This window comes from Pteropus medius, unplaced genomic scaffold (assembly GCF_902729225.1).
Source record: "Pteropus medius unplaced genomic scaffold, Ma_sr-lr_union100, whole genome shotgun sequence".
Lineage (NCBI taxonomy): Eukaryota > Metazoa > Chordata > Mammalia > Chiroptera > Pteropodidae > Pteropus > Pteropus medius.
The window spans coordinates 57,241-68,032 of record NW_024352000.1 but is presented as its reverse complement, the minus strand read 5'-3'; the positions used below and the strand labels follow the sequence as shown (position 1 = coordinate 68,032).

General features: G+C 55.2%; 1 pseudogene; it reads right to left on the bottom strand.

The window, feature by feature from the left end:
- Positions 1–8,745: 8,745 nt before the first annotated feature.
- On the bottom strand, positions 8,746–8,864 carry LOC120589176 (uncharacterized; annotated as a pseudogene).
- Between the last annotated feature and the right edge of the window lie 1,928 nt (positions 8,865–10,792).

Sequence of the window (10,792 nt, the reverse complement as noted above, 5' to 3'; positions counted from 1 at the left end):
CTGGGATGCCCAGGGTTTCTTGTGTGTCGTGTGGGGGAGGAGTGGACCAGGCTGGCCCCGGGGGCTTGAAGGAGCGGCCAGCCAGCCGTCGTCTGAGGGGCCGCAAGGAGACCTAAGACGAGGACGCGGAGGCAGAGCTGGGTGACACGAGAGAGACCGGGGCGTCCTCCCGTTTCGGACCCCAGCGCAGGAGGGCGGGAGACGGCGTGGGGAGCGTCGCGTGTGCTTCGACCAGGACGGTGCTCTCCGGCCGGACACGGGGACCGCTGCAGCCCGCAGGGGGCCTCGGAGAGCCCAGGAGGCTCGCGGAAGCACATGTAAGAGGGATGGGCTCCTCCATGAAGGGACACCGATCTCGTCACATTCTCAAAGGGACGGCGACCCCACGGGTGCAGGTGCGCCCGGTACCGCTTCGGAGCCGGGCGCTGGGGTCAGACGGACCCGGCCTGGACCCCGGCTGTCCTGCCTGCACGCCCAGGGCACGGTCGCCACCCTCCGTGCGCCGTAGCCCCGTAGGCTGTGAGGGACGCCGGGAGGGACAGCGCAGTGCCGTCGGGATGCCGGACAGCAACACGGGGTGGGGGCTTGAGCCCCAACCTGACCTCGGCTGGGAGGCCTTTTTCTCAGGGTTGCTTTCTTACCTGCAGAGTGGGTGCGGTCGACCCAGCCCGCCGGCCTTGCGGGGCTGCGATGAGGGGCCGGGCCGTGTGCAGAGACGGGCTTTGCGGGGGGTCAGGCCCCAGTGGTCCTCTCCCCCACCCCCGCCCCCGCCCCAACAACCTGGGCTGGGCCCTGTCGCCAGGGGGCTCTCCCAGCCCCCCACCCCCAGACCTCCACTTCTCCTGCCGCTCAAGGGCAGCGGGGGGAAGGGCAGCGCATTGTAATTTAATGGGGAGAATAATTCACGTGCTTATAATGAAATGTGACAAGCAGAACGTAACAAGTAAATACACTACAAACTATGTTGCGAGCCTCTAAGGTAACAGGAAATAACTAGTTTCAGTTGCTTTTTTATCTATTATGAGGAATGTCAAGCATTTGACAACAAAGTATTTAATAAAAAATACTGTAATTTGTGTTTAAGCGATAGCAATAGATATTACATTTATTTTATTTCTATCCAAGGAGACAGGTTTGGGATTTCTTAAAGGAATTAGGAAATACAAAGTGAGAGGCTTAATGGGCCTGGGATGAGCAGGCCACGGGCTGGCACATGGGGACACAGGCAGCGGGGGCCCTGCACGGGCCAGCCTCGGGGGAACTAAGAGAAGTGGGACCCCGTATTGCAGAGGAAATACCCAGGGTGGGCTGGGGGCGGTGCTGGGCTCTGGCTCCTTCTCACGTGGTCCCTGTAGGCACCTCAGGCCTCCATCTCCCTAGGGGGCAGGACCCAGGACACAGAGGACACGTGACTCTGACCCAGCCTCACTGGTGAACCCGGGCGAGACGTGCAGCTTGTGGGAGCTTCATCGCTGGTGACACCGAAATCAGAAGTGAGGCGACTGCCCGTCGGGAGAGGATTCACACGAAGGCACCTCCCTCCCGGAGAGCCGCACAGCCGTGCGAGACGCACACCTCTGGGCGCGCAGACCTCCGAGACGCGACGGTGATGGCGTGACCCCTTGCCTGTAAGCTCACAGCATGCTTAACTGAAGGGCGTACATGTGCGTGTGCAGATGTGCGCGCGTGTGAGCGTGAATTATGTGTGCACGTGTGTGTGCACACACACGTGCACGCGGATCAGGATAGGCAGCAAAGCCATGACGTGGCCATCTGGGAGAGAGTGCGCCGTGGCGTCAGGCGTGGCCCGGGGACCTTCAGGGTGTCACGCGGCCGGCCCCTCGTTGGAGCTCAGAGTCGCTGTTGGTGTCTGCAGCAAGTGTGCAAATGGTAGTGTTCGTTCATTCTGGGTGTTGAGGACTTAGTATTTCACTATTTTCTGTACTTTTTTGGCATCCGCCCTGCAAAAATGCCGAGCGAGCGAGGAGAGCATTGAAATAGCAGTGAACAAGTTGGGGGCGGACTCTGGGCCCCGAGACGGGCGGGCGTGGGGTCGGCGGCGTGGGCAGGCCGGGGCCCGTGGCCTTGGCGTCATCCATGCAGACAGGAAGGTTGGGCTGGAACGTCCCCAGGGCCCCTCTGGCTCTGACACCCCGCCTGTGCTAACGGGCTGAGGAGCCCGTTAGAGCTTAGGCAGGAGGAGGCAAAGAGGCCGGCAGAGGGCGGGCGAGCCAGACTGACCTGGACGCGATGTCCAGGAAGGACTTGGACAGGGAGAGGAAAGTGGGTTGCGTCACAGGGAAGGGTGGGCACCTGCAGAAGAGGGAGCAGCACGAGACCGGGCTGTGGGGACAGGCGGAGGTGGGCCGTCGGGTTGTCGGGCAGCAAAACGAGGCATTGCTGGGGTCCCCGTGTCCGTGCGGCCTCCTGGCCATGCTGTCTCGTGCAGCCCTGAGCAGGATCCACTGCCCAGCCCCGGCCTGAGACCATCGCCACGGGCTGTCAACCCAATGACCAAATTTCCTGAGTTTCCAAGACAGACTGGAATCCCTTCTTTCTACGACGCTTCTGAATTTCCAGATGTTTGCTCAGCTTACTGTCTAAGCGTGTCGGGCCCCCAGCGATGGGCACGGGCCCCTAACCGGAAGAGCCTTCCGTGGTGGCCCGAGCGGGAAGAGCCTCGAGGGCCGACCCCCACGACCCCGCCGTCCTGCACCCAGCCGCTTCCTGGTCACCTGCGCTGGGCAAGCCTTTTGGATTCTAGCTTCCCACCTCCTGAGGTGATCCGTGGAGGCTGCGGCCCAAGTCCTGGGCAGCTGGGAAGATTAGGCCATACGCAGAGGCATGGGGCACGGGGCACGGGCAGGAAGCCGCGGCTGCTGTACGAACAGCTGTTCCTGCCGCCGTCGTGCTGGGCGTTGGGAGGTTTTATCCCCAAACGAGCCCCCGGAGGCTCCCTCCTGTGGCTCCCGCGCAGGCCGCGGCCTCTGGGCGCAGTTTCCGTGTGCGGTCAGGCATGGCCTCACACGCCAGGGCCGACTTCCGCCTGGCCCGGGTCATCACCAGGCGTCTGCGGTGAGCGGGGAGCTCACCGGCCACCTCCCCGCCTCTCTGCCCAGTCCCCGCTTCCAGTAGCGGCTGAGCCGGCGCCAGGGCCCAGGAGTCCAGGAGTCACCTCTGAAGACCATGTGAAGGGAGGCGGGAGATGGGACCACCTGAGAGGCTCTTGGAGGACCTTCGAGGAGAAAACAGCCAGCGCCCTCGGGTGTCTGAGGGGCCCGTGTGTGGGAGTGGGGGACGGACGGCTTCGCAGGTGGGGAGCTCTGCTCCCTGGAGGTGCTCACGCCGAGGCTGGTGGCTCTGAGTGGCGTCGGCTCCCGTCTGGGTGTGATCCAACCACCGCTTCCAGCCGAGGCTTCTAGGACGCTCCGGCAAGCAAGTGTCAGGGACATCCCTGCAGCCCTGGGCGGGGGCTCCTCCGAGACCCCCCGGTGGGCCGACTCCGCAGGGCAGAAGCAAACGCACGTGCTGATGACGCGCAGCCCCGCCCCGCGCCTGCCCAGGCGTCGCCCGTGGCACAGCCAGAGCGATTAATAACCTCGGCACCTGGACGAGAGGCCCTGGCAGGTTTCCCCAGTTCTCCACGTGCTTTCCTGGCGCCTGTGAATAAATTAATCCCCTAATACATAATTAACTCGAAGTTGAAAGGTGAAGTCAAACTTAACCAATTTACTGTTCTGGAGCTGGTTTAGTTCGGATCATGTGATTTTAATTCTTTCCGTATGACCAGGTGATGGGGAGGGGGGCGGGGGGGAGAGGAAAACGCACAGATTAATTTCGTTCCTTAACCTCCCTAATGCGCCTGCTTGCTCGCATCGTGCTGCAGACAGCAGATCATCACATGATTTATGGGACTGACCGCTGCCTGCATCTCTCAGGCTAATGACACACACACTAGAGTCATTGATTTGTATGAGGAGCCCCCACTCTTCATTTATCACAATTTAATGTAAGAGTTTGCAACGCAGAGAAAAAAATCCACATGGGAAACCTGGCCCGTAGGCCCGGCCGCCAACCAGCCATGAATCATTTGCTGCCTTTTAATATATGGACTATCCTGTTCTGGAAAATGCCCCATAAGGTCATATTCTTCTCCTGAACATCCTGACAATTAAACTCCCCACGAAGCTGCTCCAAGATGCATGACCCGCCTGTGCCTTTGTGAGCGCACGCCCTCCCGGAACACGCCATCGATTCGCGTCCGAGCTCCCCGGAACCTCGGACGCCGGAACCCGCCGAAGGTTCCGAGGGCAGCGCCGTACTTCCCGAGGGCGGGGTGCCTGGAGCGGCCGTCACCGTCCGCCGGGCCACGTGTGGCCGTGGGCACTGCCCCTTCCCCGCACAAGCCCTGTGGGTAGGCCCCGAGGGCCAAACCAACCGACCCAAATGAACGGCATTTGAGAGGGGAGCATTCCCTTTCTGATTATCGAAAGTGGCCATAAGTGAATCGCCCAGAAGACTCAGGAAAGGAACGAGAGTTCTGAGGAGCGCCAGGATCCTGCCTCCTCCACCGGGGGGCCGGCTGGAAGCGCGCGCGAGGACCCGCGGGACCCCGGACGGCCCGCTCGTCCTCCTGAACGGACGCGCCGATTCCGCGCTTCAGGAAGAAAAAGGTTACTGCAAACACACGTGGGCGCATCACATAGGAGAATGGAGAACAGCCAGGTCTTCACGCTAACGCATAAGCCTTTGAACGAAGGTGCTCGTGCAAGAAACCTGTCCCAAAGCTGCTGGATTGCCGCGCAAACACAGGTGGGATCTCCCGTGTCGACGGCTACGACGCTGCCACCGCCCTGCCTCGGCCTTTGGGCCAGAGGCCAGGCTCCAGGCACCGGGCGGCTGCTTGGGATCGCACCAGGAGCAGCCGCCGCCTCTTCTCTTCCTCCATGGCGGCTGTGCGCCAGAGTCCCGGCCAGCCTCTGCCGGGCCGCAGGCGCCACCGTTTACGATGAGGAGGCAGTCACAGAACTCCGGGTCATGAAACAGGTTTCACTAAAAACAAGAACTGAAGTTATGAGGAGGGCGTTCTCTGCCCACAAGGGAACTCAACTCGAAATCGGTGCAGAAACTTCTGGAAAAGCCTCAGAAACAGCATGCCTCTAAAGAACCCGGGGTCAAAGGAGACGTCGCAAGAGGGGCACGAAGATGCTACGGCCTGAAAGCGCTGTGAACCGACCGTGCCCCGTTATCAGCGATTTCGCTTTCTGAGGTTTCAGTTACCCTCAGTCTGAAAATATTAAATGGAAAATTCCAGAAATAAACAATTCATAACTTTTAAATTGTGCACCATTCCGAGGTGCGTGATGAAATCTCTCATTATTCCACTCTCTCCTGCTGGGGACGTGACTCTCCGCTCTGTCCTGCATCTCCACACCGTACACGCTCCCCACCCGCTCATCACTAGGTAGCTGTCTACACGGTCAGCCTGGTTATCACAGAGAGAGAGAGAGAGAGACAGAGACAGAGAGAGAGAGAGAGGGAGAGAGAGACAGAGAGACACAGAGACACAGAGACACAGAGAGAGAGGGAGAGAGAGAGACAGAGAGAGAGAGACAGAATGAGAGAGAGAGACAGAGAGAGACAGAGAGAGAGGGAGAGAGAGGCAGAGACAAGAGAGAGACAGGAGAGACATATTAAGAAGAGAGTATATAGAGGGAGAGAGAGAGAGAGAGACAGAGAGAGGCCACATTCGCATAACTTTCAGTGCAGTACGTTGTTATAATTGTTCTGTTTTATTATTAATTATTGTTATTAATCTCCTACTGTGCCTAATTTATAAATTAAACTTTATCTTAGGTGTCTATGTACAGAAAAACAGTACAAGAGAGGGTTCGGTGCTATCCACAGTTTCAGACACCCACGGCGGGTCTTGGAATGTGTCCCCTGCAGATAAGGGGGGACTGCTGCATGTCAAACTATGTGGGTTCCAGTTACCACAGTGATTAAGGGAAATTTACGACACAGAATGTTTGTATCTAAAAAGATGGCCTAAAATCAATGATTTAATTTTCACTCGAAGAAAGTAGAAAAACAACAACCGAAACCCGAAGTAAGCGGAAAGAAAGGAAATAATAAAGATTAGGCATTAATGAAATAGATACGTACAGGCACCTGAGGAAATCTATAAAGACAAAATCGGGATCCTTAAAAAATCGATAAAATTGATAAAACTCTAAACAGACTGATCTATCAATAAATAAGGAGATACACATAAGTTACCAATATCGGAAGTTAAAGAAGGGGTGTTACTATGTATCCTATGGGCATTAAAAGGGGCAAAGGGGATGTTACGAATAACTGTGTCGGGAAATCCAACAACTTCTATGAAATCGACAGATTCCTTGAACACTGCACAGGACTAAAGCGCACTCAAGAAGAAACAGAGAACTCGAAGAGCCCTGTGTCTGGTAAAGTAGTTTAATTCATAATTGTAAAACTTCCGACGAAGGAACCCTCAGGCCCAGGTGGTTTCGATGATGAATTCTAACACCCGTTTAGGAAATCGGCCATATAAATTCTGCACAAACAGCCCAGAAAGTACAGGAAGAGGAACCCGTCCGGACTCGTTTTACGTGGCCAGCATGAACCTGATATGAAAGCCAGACAAAGACTTTGCCATTAAAGAGAACTACACATCAACACAGCTCATAAATATGCATGAAGCATCCTTAACAAAATCTCAGCAAATCAAATCCAGCAAAATACAAATACGATGATAACACATCACGACTAAATGCGGCTTATCCAAGGAATGGTAGACTAGTCCAACATTAAAAAAATAATGAGTGCAATTTACCTTATTAAAAAAAGAAAAAAGCCATATATAGTCAGTTCTGCTTTTACCTGTTTTGAAATTTCCATTTGTTTCTACACAAGTGACATATTAGGAACAGTTTGAGCAGCATGTGAGTGGTGTGCTTGCTTGTGCACAGTTGTGTCCGTGAGAAGCACTCGGAGAACGCAGAGGCTGCGCCCAGCTGGAACGCACAGCGGGCGCACGGCAGGCACACACCTCACGCGTCCACCGACCACTGCGGTTTAGCGCATGCGTCGTGAGCCCACCCGGTTTCAGAGACCTTCCCCCCACAGCTCCCCATTAACTCCTAAGCTACGACTCTCTGAGACCCAGTTCCGCAAGCCCACGTTAGGTCTTCTTCAAGGCCGAGTGCCATGTTAGCATTTCTTAACCATTTCACATGTGTAAAACCATGCTACCATTTTTATTAACTTTCTATTTTTGTGTGTGTGTGTCTCTGATGAAGGTTTGGGGTGTTGGGGTGTTTCCCCATAAGCCCCATGAGCCCTGTGGTTTTCCCTGCAGCATTATGAATGGAATGATACTTTCTAGAAACACATGTGTTGTGTCACTACACATCTGAATGTATCATCTCAAAATATGCAGAGAAAGTATTTGACAGAACTCAGTACCGAGTCATAGTAAAAAATTAGCAAGCTTAAGGGATGAAAGATTGGAAATGCCTCCCCTGAGATTAAGAGGAAGACAAGAATGTCTCTTTTTACCACTTTTATTCAGATTTGTGCTAGAGGCCCCTTCCAGTACGTCAAAAAAAAGAAAAGGCATGCAGATAATATAAAAATCTACAAAGAAAACGGAAAAAAATCTACAAAGTAAGATCGGATGAATAAATGAGTTTAGCCATGTGGCAGGGAATAAGGTCCATATATAAAAATATAAAACAAACATGAATAAAGTAAATTTTAAAAAATATAATAATACTATCAATAATATTAATGAGGGATAAAGTGAACTTTGTGCGAGGCTTATTCTATATGCCGAACATTACAAATTATTGCTGAGATAAAATAGAAAAGACGTAAATTAAAGGATGTTCCATGTTTAAGAATCAGAAAACTCAACATTAATATTTCACTTTTCCTCAAATTGGCCTAGAATTCCGATCAAAATCCCTGCACGTGATGTAAAAAATTAATAAGCTGAGTCTAAAATTTATATAGAACTATAGAAGCCCTATAAAAATAAAAACGATTTCGAAAGCAAATGTCAGAGAAATTAAACTACTCCATTTTAAGAATCGCCACGAAGCCGCAGTGATCAAGACCAGGGAGCAGGGGCGGAAACGTGCAGACCGATGGGGTGGGCAGCGCGGGTCAGGGACGGGCGCGCGATCGCACAGTCAGTGGGATGTCGACCAGGGTCCCGAGGTTATCTGATGGGGAAGAGGATCTTTGCGAAAGATCTGCTGAAATAATTATACATCCATATGGAAAATACAAACCTCACCTCTCACCTCACCCTGTACCCCAAAACCGACCCTTCTGGAAGAAAATAGAGAGGAAAGTCTCTCTGACATTGGGCTAGGCAAAGACTTTTAGATAAGACACGAAAAAACACAAACCGTAAACGAAAAAAATAATAAACTGAATGTGCCCAAATTAAGAACCTTTACCTCTTGAAAGATACAGTGAAGAAAAGGAAAAGATAAGCCCTCGACTGGGGGGAAATATCCGTTAAACGCACATCTGGAGGGACCGTCACCCAGAGCGCGTCGGGAGCTGGTCCGGCGCCGACGTCAGACGACACGCAGCACCCCGATTTAGTTTTTATTTTTATGTATTTATTTATAGTTAAGTAATTAACAGTGGTCGACCGCACAGACTGCAAGGACCTTGTCAGTTTATAGTCCCTTATTTTTTTATTTTTTACGCCTACAGCACCTGGTCTTCCTGGGTGGTCTCCCATCCAAGTACTCACCAGGCCCGACGCTGCTCGGCTTCCGAGATCAGATGGGATCGGGCTTGTTCAGGGTGGCGTGGCCGCAGACAGCAACCCAATTTAAAAATGAGCAAAAGATGTGAACGGACCGTTCACTCAAGCGGTTAGGTGGCTGCCAGACGTTTTACACGCGGGGAGACACGCACCATCTCAGTTGTCAGGGACGTGCCGGTGAACCTCGGCGGGGTGGCTGCACGCCCCGCACGACGGTCGGCTTCTCGAGCCAGCAACCCCGAGCGTCCGGGCGGGTTTGCCGCCACCGCAGGTCCTACGTCACCGATGGCGATGCAGCCGGCCTCTCTGAAACTTTATGTACGTTTACCATGTGGCCCAGGCGGCCCGCTCCTGGGTGTTTGCTCAGGATCGGTGAAAGCACAGGGCAAGACAGAGACTTGCACCTGATGCTTCAGTGGCTTCGTTCCAGCGGCCTCAAACTGGAAACTACTTAAACGTCCACACCGGGCTTAGAAAACGCTGACACATCCGCATGGCGAAATCCCACTGGGTCGTAAAAAAGGACAAACTAACGAAACGCACAGCGACGTGGCTACGTCTCAAAGCTTCGTGCTGAGGAGAAGCAGCGGCACAAGAGCAGATGCCGTGACTCGTCGTCCGCGAAATTCCGGAAAAGGCGGCACTGAGGTGACGCAGCCGCCAGCGCATCGCCGGGGGCTGCGGAGGGGATGAGGGGCTTGGCTGCAGGGGCGTAAAGGCACTTGGGGAGTGATGGGAACACCCTTAATCTGACCGGTGTGCTGCTTCCACAGCCGCATACCTTTCACCAGACTCGGGGCCTGGCGGGCGCACTCAGAACAGGCCGCACGGTGTGCAGGTCGCGCCTCAGTGAGGGCGGCCAAGCAAAAGCACGGCGCATGGTCGCTGACTTTAGGACTTAGGAGGGGGCTTGGGCCCGGGACCTCCTGGACCCTCTGCCGCTGGGAAGCTGCTGGGCGGAGGCCGCTGGGTGGAGGGCGGGTCGTGGGCGGCTTCTGGCCACAGGGCAAGGCCTGGGCCTTTCCAGATGGGCCGAGTCAAACCCCCGCTCTGTCTTAAAAACGACGCACGTGCTGGCAAGCGCCTGGCTTCCCCGAGCCTGTGCCCCGTGCCCTCGCCGCGGGAAGGGCCTGAACCGGGCCCAGCTCAGACAGTTTGCCGATCAAGTGAGTTGCCAAGTGGCAGGGAGCGCTGCAAACTTTCGAGTGCTGTGCATGCGAAAGGCAAGGCGAGGAGGCCAGCGCGGGAGGCGGCAGGCCAGCCTTGGGTTCGAAGTCCGCCACCGGCCTTGCACGGCGGGGGACCGTGGGACCTCCTCCCTTCCCACTGGGCGTCCATCAGACGTAAGATAAGTTGCCTGCAACCCAGATCAAAGAGCTAGAAGCTCCTGTGTGAGGGGAGCCCCTTATGGGCCACACTGGATAATGTCATCGTCCTAGAAACAGGTGATAACGGCAGAGCCTGCTCGTCGCAGACTAATCCAGTTCTAATCCCTTCAAGGGTCTGGAAAGATGTCAGGGAACAAAAGGCCAGTGCCACTTAGCAAGCTGAGTCTTGTGAGTGGATTTGTCACCCGTCAGGCCAGACATGACAGGCGGGGCGGTGGGGCCAGTGAGTGAGAAAGCGCTTCGCGCTCTCGTGACAGGGAGCAGAAGTCACGTTCCCTCCCGCTGCTGGGGGCCTGCACTTGAAGAAAGACAGCTGACAGCCCCTTAGCAGCCACGACAGCAGTGAGAGTCAGTGACAGATGCTGAGCCCGGAGCGCGGGCTCCGGCGCGTGCTCGTTTCTGCGGGGTGAGCCGGGGCTGGGGCGCGAGGCCCGTGCGGTGCACGGGGAAGCCGGGCTCCAGGCTGGCAGTGCGGCCGGACGCTCCTCCAGGCTGCGGGCACTGCCCTTGCTGTGTCTCTGAGCTGCCGTCCTCTGCCCGAGTGGCACTAAGGAAGGCACGAGGCCATTCAATGTGACCATGGATGGCAAGTGCC